Consider the following 8,791-nt stretch of genomic DNA (forward strand, 5'->3'; position numbering starts at 1 on the left):
CGTTTCTTGGTTCTACCGATTCGTTTTGTCAAAGAAGGTATATTGGCTTCACTTTTCCTCATTCTTTTCATTTGAACCATGTTCTTGAATCCTACATGCATGTAGTGGGTGTAGGAATCGTAGATCGCAAGTTTAATCGGGGAGGGATAGTGAGTTTGCTTGAAAACCTTGATAAATATGCGTTTCAATTGAATTGTGTGAAGTTTGATTGGAATCTTTGGCGAATGATGTAAGTTTATGTGCAAACATGATTAAGAGAGTCTTATCAAGCATGATTGTGTGTTATAAGCATGAGAATTGGTGTTAGGATGATTGAGAAGGAAACCCTAATTTAGAAATTGTGTATCTGTTATCTGTGATGTTCGACCAGTAGCTTCTGATGAGTAATTGACCTATCAAACAGCCGAATTTTGATATGAAAATTTTACTGAGTAAACTTCAAGGTGTTACCTGTGTCTCGTGTCAATTTAGCCCTTTTTATCGAAAAATGAATTTTTAATAAATTTTTGAAGTTGACTGTGCAAATCTGCCAGAAACTCGTGTTCTCGCCAAGAATGTTTCGTTTTCTGTTTGACTGACCAAATGACCTCCGATTGATGTGATTCTTGAACTAGATGAAAATTTGAAGTGTCTTCTAAGGCGTGTTAAAATATTCAGCCTTTTTGGGCATTGGATGAATTTATGGTAAATTTTGTCAAATGAATTGCGCAGTGCTGTCAGAAATTGTATGTTCCGACCAGAGAGTTTAATATGTGATATGACTGACTAAATGACGTGATTTCGGTGTGAAAATCTTCATGGATGAACTTGAATGTGCCCTCTGTATTGTGACCAAAATTTAGCTTCATATGAGGTCGGGTGAATTTATAGTGATTTTTACAAAACGGTCACGCAGTTCTGCCAGTTTTCTGCCTTGTTAAAATGACACCTAGTTTCAAGTTTAAAAGTATTATATGATGCATGTATGTCCAAGGAACGTGTTTAAATGTTGAAATCACTTGTGATAAGTTGGAATGTGTTACGTGTGTCTTTACACCTTTGTGACGTATGTTGGGTTGGGGGAATTTGAGAAAAACGATGAGAGAGAAAACGATAGGACATGCATAGTAAAATGTTGTTGTGGAAGGCTGACTTGTGTTGTCATTGACAAGGGTGTTGTGTACTCGTGAACTCGAGGATCGAGAGTTACTATAAGTTGGGTTGTGAATTTGCTAAGCGATCGAGGTGGGCTTTCTTTTCAAACCTCTTTATTTTTCCGAAAATATGATGTGGTGTTATAAGGGTGGTTTAAAGTGTTATGCCATGCCGTGATTGTTTTGATGTTGAGATTTTTTGCCTGATGCCTAGTTCGTTTGAGCTTGCTCCGTTAGGCTATAGGGCTATGTTGAGATTGTGCTTGATGCCTAGTTTGTGAGTTCGCTCCATTAGGCTATAGGGCTATGATAAACGAATTCGGGTCTGAGTAGGGCCGCAAACCCTATCAGGCTGTGTACACAGAGGGGATCGTGAGCCGTCCTTGCTAGTCGGCCGGTCTCGTGGGCGAATAGTGTGGCCACACTTTCGTCGCACTATGGTAAGAGGATGTGATTGATTGATTGATGTGGAAAATGAGGAGATAAATTGTCTGGCCAGACTTGGATTTTTGTGTTCTCGTGATATTTCTTACTATATAAAACTCGAGATCACTGGTATGGATGACATAACTTATTAAAACGTTTTCGGCATGAGCCCATTGAGTACAACTAGTACTCAGCCCTGCATATTCTTTTTCTTATGTGCAGGTTGAGCGGGATGTTGCGGTGGATGTTGAGCTGGCTAAAGACCCTTGGATACGTTGTGTCGTCATACATAGGCGTGATCCTTGACTCTCCCTGAACCTTATTTATCCGCTGGTATGTTTTAAATTATGTCTTAAGACCTTAATCTTTTTGGCGTTGTGTTTGAACATGTATGGCGGGTGTTAGGTTTAAACGAGTGTTTACGTTGTCTTTCTGAAAATGGTGTTTTCCGAGATTTAAGTTAAATGTTCGTTTTACCTTAGTTTTTTATATATATAGTTGTATTTCTTAAGTCAAATTTTTCCGGTGCCCTTTATAAAAGTATGTTTCTTTACGTCTTTAAAAAAAATGACCTTAAACTTCTTTAAACTAAGTTGTTTTTCTTCTTTAAGTCTTAAGTTGTTCTTTTAAACTGTTGTCCATGCATGTCGGTCACGATCGCCGCGTTTGTGATACCCCTGGTATGGGCGGTCGTGACAGAAACATGCAATATTGTAAACACTAAAATGAAATATACATTTGTAGAAGTGATAGATGGATTTCGGCAGATTGAATTTTAGTTATAGGCATATTGCATTTTTTATTGTTGAGTTTTGTATTTGAGAAATAGACTGTTTAATATACATTTTATATACAGACGGATTGCATTTTATATAGTTTATTTTGCATTATAGACAATTTATGTTAAAATGCAAAACTCAACAATATAAAATGCAATTTGTATATAACAAAAATGCAATCTGCGGAAATGCATATACAACTTCACAAATGTATATTGCATTTTAGTGTTTACAATATTGCATTTTTCGTGCTACGTGGTAGCATGAGATTGGATATAGGTTAGCACTTCTAATTAAGGATGCGCCCTAGTGCTCCCCTAGATGACAATCCAAATTAAATGGCAACCTATCACAACTCTTAGATTTAAGAGCAAGATTCAACTTTAGCATGCCGTGTGGAAGACTTGCTTGTCTATGTATCGCAAATTGCTTGAATTATACTCCTCATGTCCCCTTTAAAATGAAATGTTTCCCTTTTCTAGTTGTCCCAATAAAAATGAAGCCTTTCCTAAAATGGAAACAATACTATCATTACTTTTTTATCTCTCCTACTTTCCTCTGTCTTCATTAACTCACAAAGCAACACTGCATAAAATCTCGTGCCGAAAACCAAATGTTTCTTATTTATTAGGACCGAGGGAGTATATGATTTCGTTTCGCAAGTTGTTTGGAACCATATGCCTTATTGTTTGCCTATGTATCCCAGATTGTTTGCATATGTATCTCAGATTGTTTGCCTACGTTGTCATTTTAACTATGATGCATATATAGTGCTCTGATTTCGTATCGTAGATTGCTTGGAACCATATGTCGCGTTGCTTGCTTATATATTGCAGATTACTTGCCTAAATTATTGTTTTAACTATGGTGTCACCATAGTGCACCCTATATATATATAGTCAGATACCAAGAACAAGAGTTTTCACACATCACAACTTTCACTAGAAACATGAGAGAGACAGAGAGTTGCAGGCCATCAGCAAGCATATTCGCGACTAAAGCACAACAAGGAAATTTCAAAAATTGTCTCATCATTCAATTAGGAATAACCAAGCACACCAGAGCATCAATGGGAATAGATTGGATTGATTTCAGATTCATGACCAGAGTTTAAGCTTGCTGACAAATAAATCTTGTCTTTCTCAATCTCATAATCTCTATAACAATAATAACCAAACGCCCAGCGAAGATGTGACCGAACGCGATAAGGGTGTTGTCAAGAAGGAAAATATTGCAGAAGATAATGTCAAGAAGGAAAGATTGCAGAAGATAATCTAAACCGGGAAAATTTCACAATTAGCGTGTGATTGATATGTAATTGATACTACTAGGAATAGATTACTTCTCTACCATATTTACATCATTCCTCTACCTATAAGAGAATGAAAGTTCTGTACATATTATATACAGAAATACAATGAAACCTTCTCTCCCTAATCTCCTATTCTCGATTCCTTTGTCTCTTTGATATGGCATCAGAGCAGCCAAATGCTCCATGGGACTCAGAAACAGAGTCATCATCGTCCATAACCCCTCTCGGCCCTTAGCCTAAACCAACCAGAAGCCTGAAAAAATCAGCAAACCATGTCAGATTCCCAACCAGAAACTCCGAAAAAGACACATCCGAGGGTAGCCAAACTGGCTTCCCACCCGAATTTGCTGCACAACTCGCAGCATTCATGAAGCAAAACTTCAACATTGCAACCAGAAATAAAGCCAACACCACCAAAAATAAACCCAAACCCGACCACCCCGAGAATTTCGGGGAAATCTCTGTGCAAACCAAACTGAACGGAGATAATTATCCTCTGTGGATAACCCTCATGAAGCGAGCAAATCGGGGGGAAAGGATTGCAATCTCACATAATAGGAGTTTCAAAACCCCCCCCGATCGAAGACCCCGGCTACGCAAAGTGGCAACAACCGGACGATACGGTATTCAATTGGATCATCAACAACCTCGACACAAGCCTGGTGAATGAGGTATCTCGGTATGAGACGGCGAGGGACCTATGGGATGGGCTCGCCGTCACATACGGAAGCGGTTCTTGACCCTGTCCAAGTATGGAATCTGCATCAACAAGCGTTATGACATGAGACAAGGGACGATGACACTGGAGGAACTATGGAACAAGTTTCAAGACTTGTGGATCATGATTTATACCCCAAGATCCAAACCCAATGAGTTACCCGACAGAAATTGAAAATACAACTAGAGAGAACAAAGATTCTGGTTATACCAGTTCCTACGAGCCCTAGATCACAAATACGATGCAGTCAAAAAGGAAATCATCAACAAAGACCCTCTCCCAAACAGTAAAGCAAGCGTATGGGATAATACGACGAGAGGCGATAAATTCAGGAGTCCTCAAACCTGAACCGAAGGAACCACCACGGGAGGCATCGGCGCTGGATTAGCCGTCATAAACCGGCCACCACCACCCGGCTACTCTTCGAACACTGCAAGTCGCAACCGACCCCCCGGGAAAAGAAGACAAGAGCCGACTGATTTGCTCCCACTGCGGAGGAAAGAAACACACCAAAGAGGGGTGTTTCCTTCTAATCGGATACCCCGAATGGTGGGATGAGATGAATAAAGCTAGAGCAGCAAAGGCGGCCAACCGAAATCAGGGGCGAGGCGGGTGGAGGAAGAGCAGCGGGTTGGGCAGTGGCAGGAGGAGGCTGGTCCGGATACTACCCACGCCGGATCACAACCCAGATAGCGGCGGATTACCGGCGGGCAGCAACCTTACGCCGACGCCACCCTCCGTCGGGGACAACGATCGGGAACGCGGGTTGCATCAAGCGGAAATCGGGAAGGGGTTAATGGCGGCTAGGTTTCCACGAGGTAAAGAGGGATTGTTACTCAAAACCCCCTCATATTCTCTAAAATCCTATATTTTACCCCATTTCTTCCCTTTATGCGAAAAAGATCCCAAATCTTGTGAAAATTAAAACCCCAACCCCCTATGTCCTTTATATGCAATCTGCCCCCCAAATGTTTGAGAATTTGCACAAGGAACCCTCAGTAAAATTAGAACCTAGTTTTGAGCCCAATATTGAGTTGTAGAAATGCCTCCAAGCATTAGCCGACCTACCAACTATCCCAACTATTCCCGAAAACCAAGGGAAAATTGATCATTGGATATTTGATTGTGGAGCCACTGATACCATGTCCTATGATGCTTCGGATTTTGCCAATATCTCCACCACACAAAAATCCTATATACAAACTGCAAGTGGAGATTTAGCACACGTTCAAGGGGCTGGGCCCCCTCCGATACTATTTTACCAGATTTAAAGCTGTCTCAGTTGTCTATATGTTCCGTCGTTGTCTCACAAACTGATATTCTGTTAGTCAAGTGACGAGAGAACTTAACTGCAACTTACTAATGCAACCTCAATTTTGCATTTTACAGGATACTAAGACGGGGAGTATAATTGGGCGTGGCACTGAACACAGAGGACTATACTATGTAGACCGGATGGCTCAACCCGGGGCCGCAATGCTGGCTCACAGACTGACAGACAAGCAAACCTGGCTGTGGCATCGTCGGTTAGGGCACCCATCTCTAGGATATTTGCGCCTACTTTTTCCAAACATTTCTGCTTCAGATAATTTAAATTGTGAAACTTGTTTTTTGGCCAAAAGCCATAGACACTCATTTAAATTAAACAATACTCATGTGAACAACCCTTTTTCTTTGATACACTCTGATATTTGGGGGCCCGCACCCGTTACTGGTGGGAATGGATTTAGATACTTCTTATTATTTGTGGATGACTGCACTAGAATGTCTGGGTTATTTCTTAAGAAACAAGTCCGAAGTCTTTGAGAATTTGTGGTTTTCTACAACCTTGTCCAACACAATATAAGCAACGTATCCAAATCCTTAGGTTCGACAATGGGGACGAGTACATTAATACAAAAATGCAAACCTTTTTTTCTGATAATGGTCTTGTTCACCAACCACTTGTGCCTATACTCCCGAACAAAATGGGTAGCAGAACGGAAAAATAGGACCCTCCTTGAAATGACTAGGGCCCTCCTTATTGAGTCACGCACACCAAAATCCTTTTGGCCAGAAGCCATAGCAACTGCAGTCTACCTCCAAAACCGACTCCCTATATATATACTAAACCTCAAGACTCCCTCGACACTCCTATCCACCTTCGCGAAAAATACCATCTTCCTTGTCCCTCGAACCCAAAATCTTTGGATGCACAGTCTTCGTCCACGTCCCAAAACAAGACCGATCGAAATTTTCACCATGTGCAGTCAAATGTGTGTTCGTCGGATACGGAGTTAACCAAAAGGGCTACATGTGTTATGACCCAAAGAACCGCCACCTCTATACCACCATGAACTGTGACTTCGTTGAATCAGAATACTTTATCACCAACTGGGGAGTCAGGGGGAGACAGACATTAGCGACTCTCCAAGTTGCCCTTATCCGACTATAACCCAAAAGTCGTCCTCACCTTTTTCCCTATCAATCCAACGCCAACCAGGAACCTGATGGCGGGCCCCACAGAGGAAGTTGATGACACTACCGAGCCATCCACGAGGTCTCAAAGTCAGCACCCTGATTTATCTTCACCGTCTTCCACTCCTGAGGTAAGTCCCAGTAATATTTCTCAAGTTAACGACACTAACAATGTGAGACAGGAGGATGATGGAAGTATAAGTGAGAGGGGGAGACAAGTGAAAGACAACAGATGAGGATCAAGGGGTGGATGCAGACACAGGACTGTACAAGCTGCCCTACAGACATACAAGGGGAGTCCCACCCAAACGGTACTCTCCAGACTGGCAGGGTCGAAAGTCCAGATATCCTGCAGCCTATACTGTGGTTGGACAGCTGACTGAGATGGCCAGGGCCTTTGAGGCGGCTCTATATGAAGATGAGGACATACCACGTTCTGTTGAAGAGGCTATGAGACACAAGCACTGGAGAGCAGCGATGGAGAAGGAAATGGAAGCCAGGATTAAAAATCACACACGGGAGAAACACGTGTTGCCTGTAGGGAAGAAGCCGGTAGGATGTCGATGGGTATTCACAATAAAGCGCAGGGCAGATGGATCAATCGAAAGATACAAAGCCAGATTGGTGGCCAAGGGATACACTCAGACATATGGGATAGACTATGACGAGACCTTCTCACCGGTCGCCAAGATGAGTACATTAAGGGTGTTGCTTTCCGCTAGCCGCGTGTAAAAACTGGCCGTTACACTAATTTGATGTGACCAACGCCTTCCTACATGGAGAACTGAAAAAAGAATGAAGAAGTATACATGGAAGCCCCTCCGGGCTACTCCGGAGAATTCAAGAATGGAGAAGTCTGCAAATTGAAGAAAACTCTCTATGGTCTCAAGCAATCCCCTAGAGTATGGTTTGGGAGGTTCTGTCAAGCAATGACTTCCGCTGGATTCAAACAAAGCAACTCTACTGACCACACATTGTTTTAAAGAAAGAGACACGAAGATCACGTGCTTAATCATCTATGTTGATGATATGATTATCACTGGAGACGAGGAGAAGAAATCGAGAACCTGAAGAAAAGCTTGTTTCAAGAATTTGAGATGAAGGATCTAGGAGCGATGAAATACTTCCTAGGGATCGAGATTTTGAGATCAAAGAATGGCATATTCCTTCGTCAGAAAAAATACGTTCTAGACCTATTGGCAGAGACTGGCCTACTTGAGTGTAAACCGGCAGAAACTCCAATCATACTAAATCATGGATTGAGGATTGAAGATTGAAGAAGGGGGTAAGTGGCTGACAGGGGGAGGAGATACCAACGCCTGGTCGGGAATTGATCTATCTTGCGCATACTAGGCCAGACATAGCCTATGCCGTTGGGGTGGTGAGCCAATTTATGCACCAACCCCAAGAAAATCACATGGGAAGCAGCACTGAGGATCGTGCGCTACTTGAAAGGCACGGCGGGATATGGGGTCCTGCTTGAAAAAAAAGGAACATTTAGAGATCGTTGGATACACAGATGCCGATTGGATTGGGCTAGTAATCCAAATGATAAAAGGTCCACAGCAGGGTACTTCACCTTTCTTGGAGGAAATTTGGTGACATGGAGAAGTAAGAAGCATAAGTGGTAGCCTGTCAAGTGCGGAAGCCGAATTTCGTGGAGTAAAAAGCGGCATAACGGAAATCTTATGGCTGCGCGGAGACTACTATCAGAAATAGGCTTTCCACCTACACAAGGCAGCCGACTATACTGCGACAACAAGGCGGCAATCAGTATCTCTGAAAATCCAGTTCAACATGATATCGACACCCAAACATGTGTGAGGGGTCTCGATGTAACTTGTGATCAAGGAAAAGCTCGATGGGGAGTTATGAGCTCCCATTCGTAAGGTCCGAATCATCAGCTAGCAGACATCTTGACCCAAGGCCAAGTCTATACATGCAAAATTCTTCAAGGAAGTTCTAG

Source organism: Salvia splendens, chromosome 11 (genome assembly GCF_004379255.2).
Source record: "Salvia splendens isolate huo1 chromosome 11, SspV2, whole genome shotgun sequence".
Classification (NCBI taxonomy): Eukaryota; Viridiplantae; Streptophyta; class Magnoliopsida; order Lamiales; family Lamiaceae; genus Salvia; species Salvia splendens.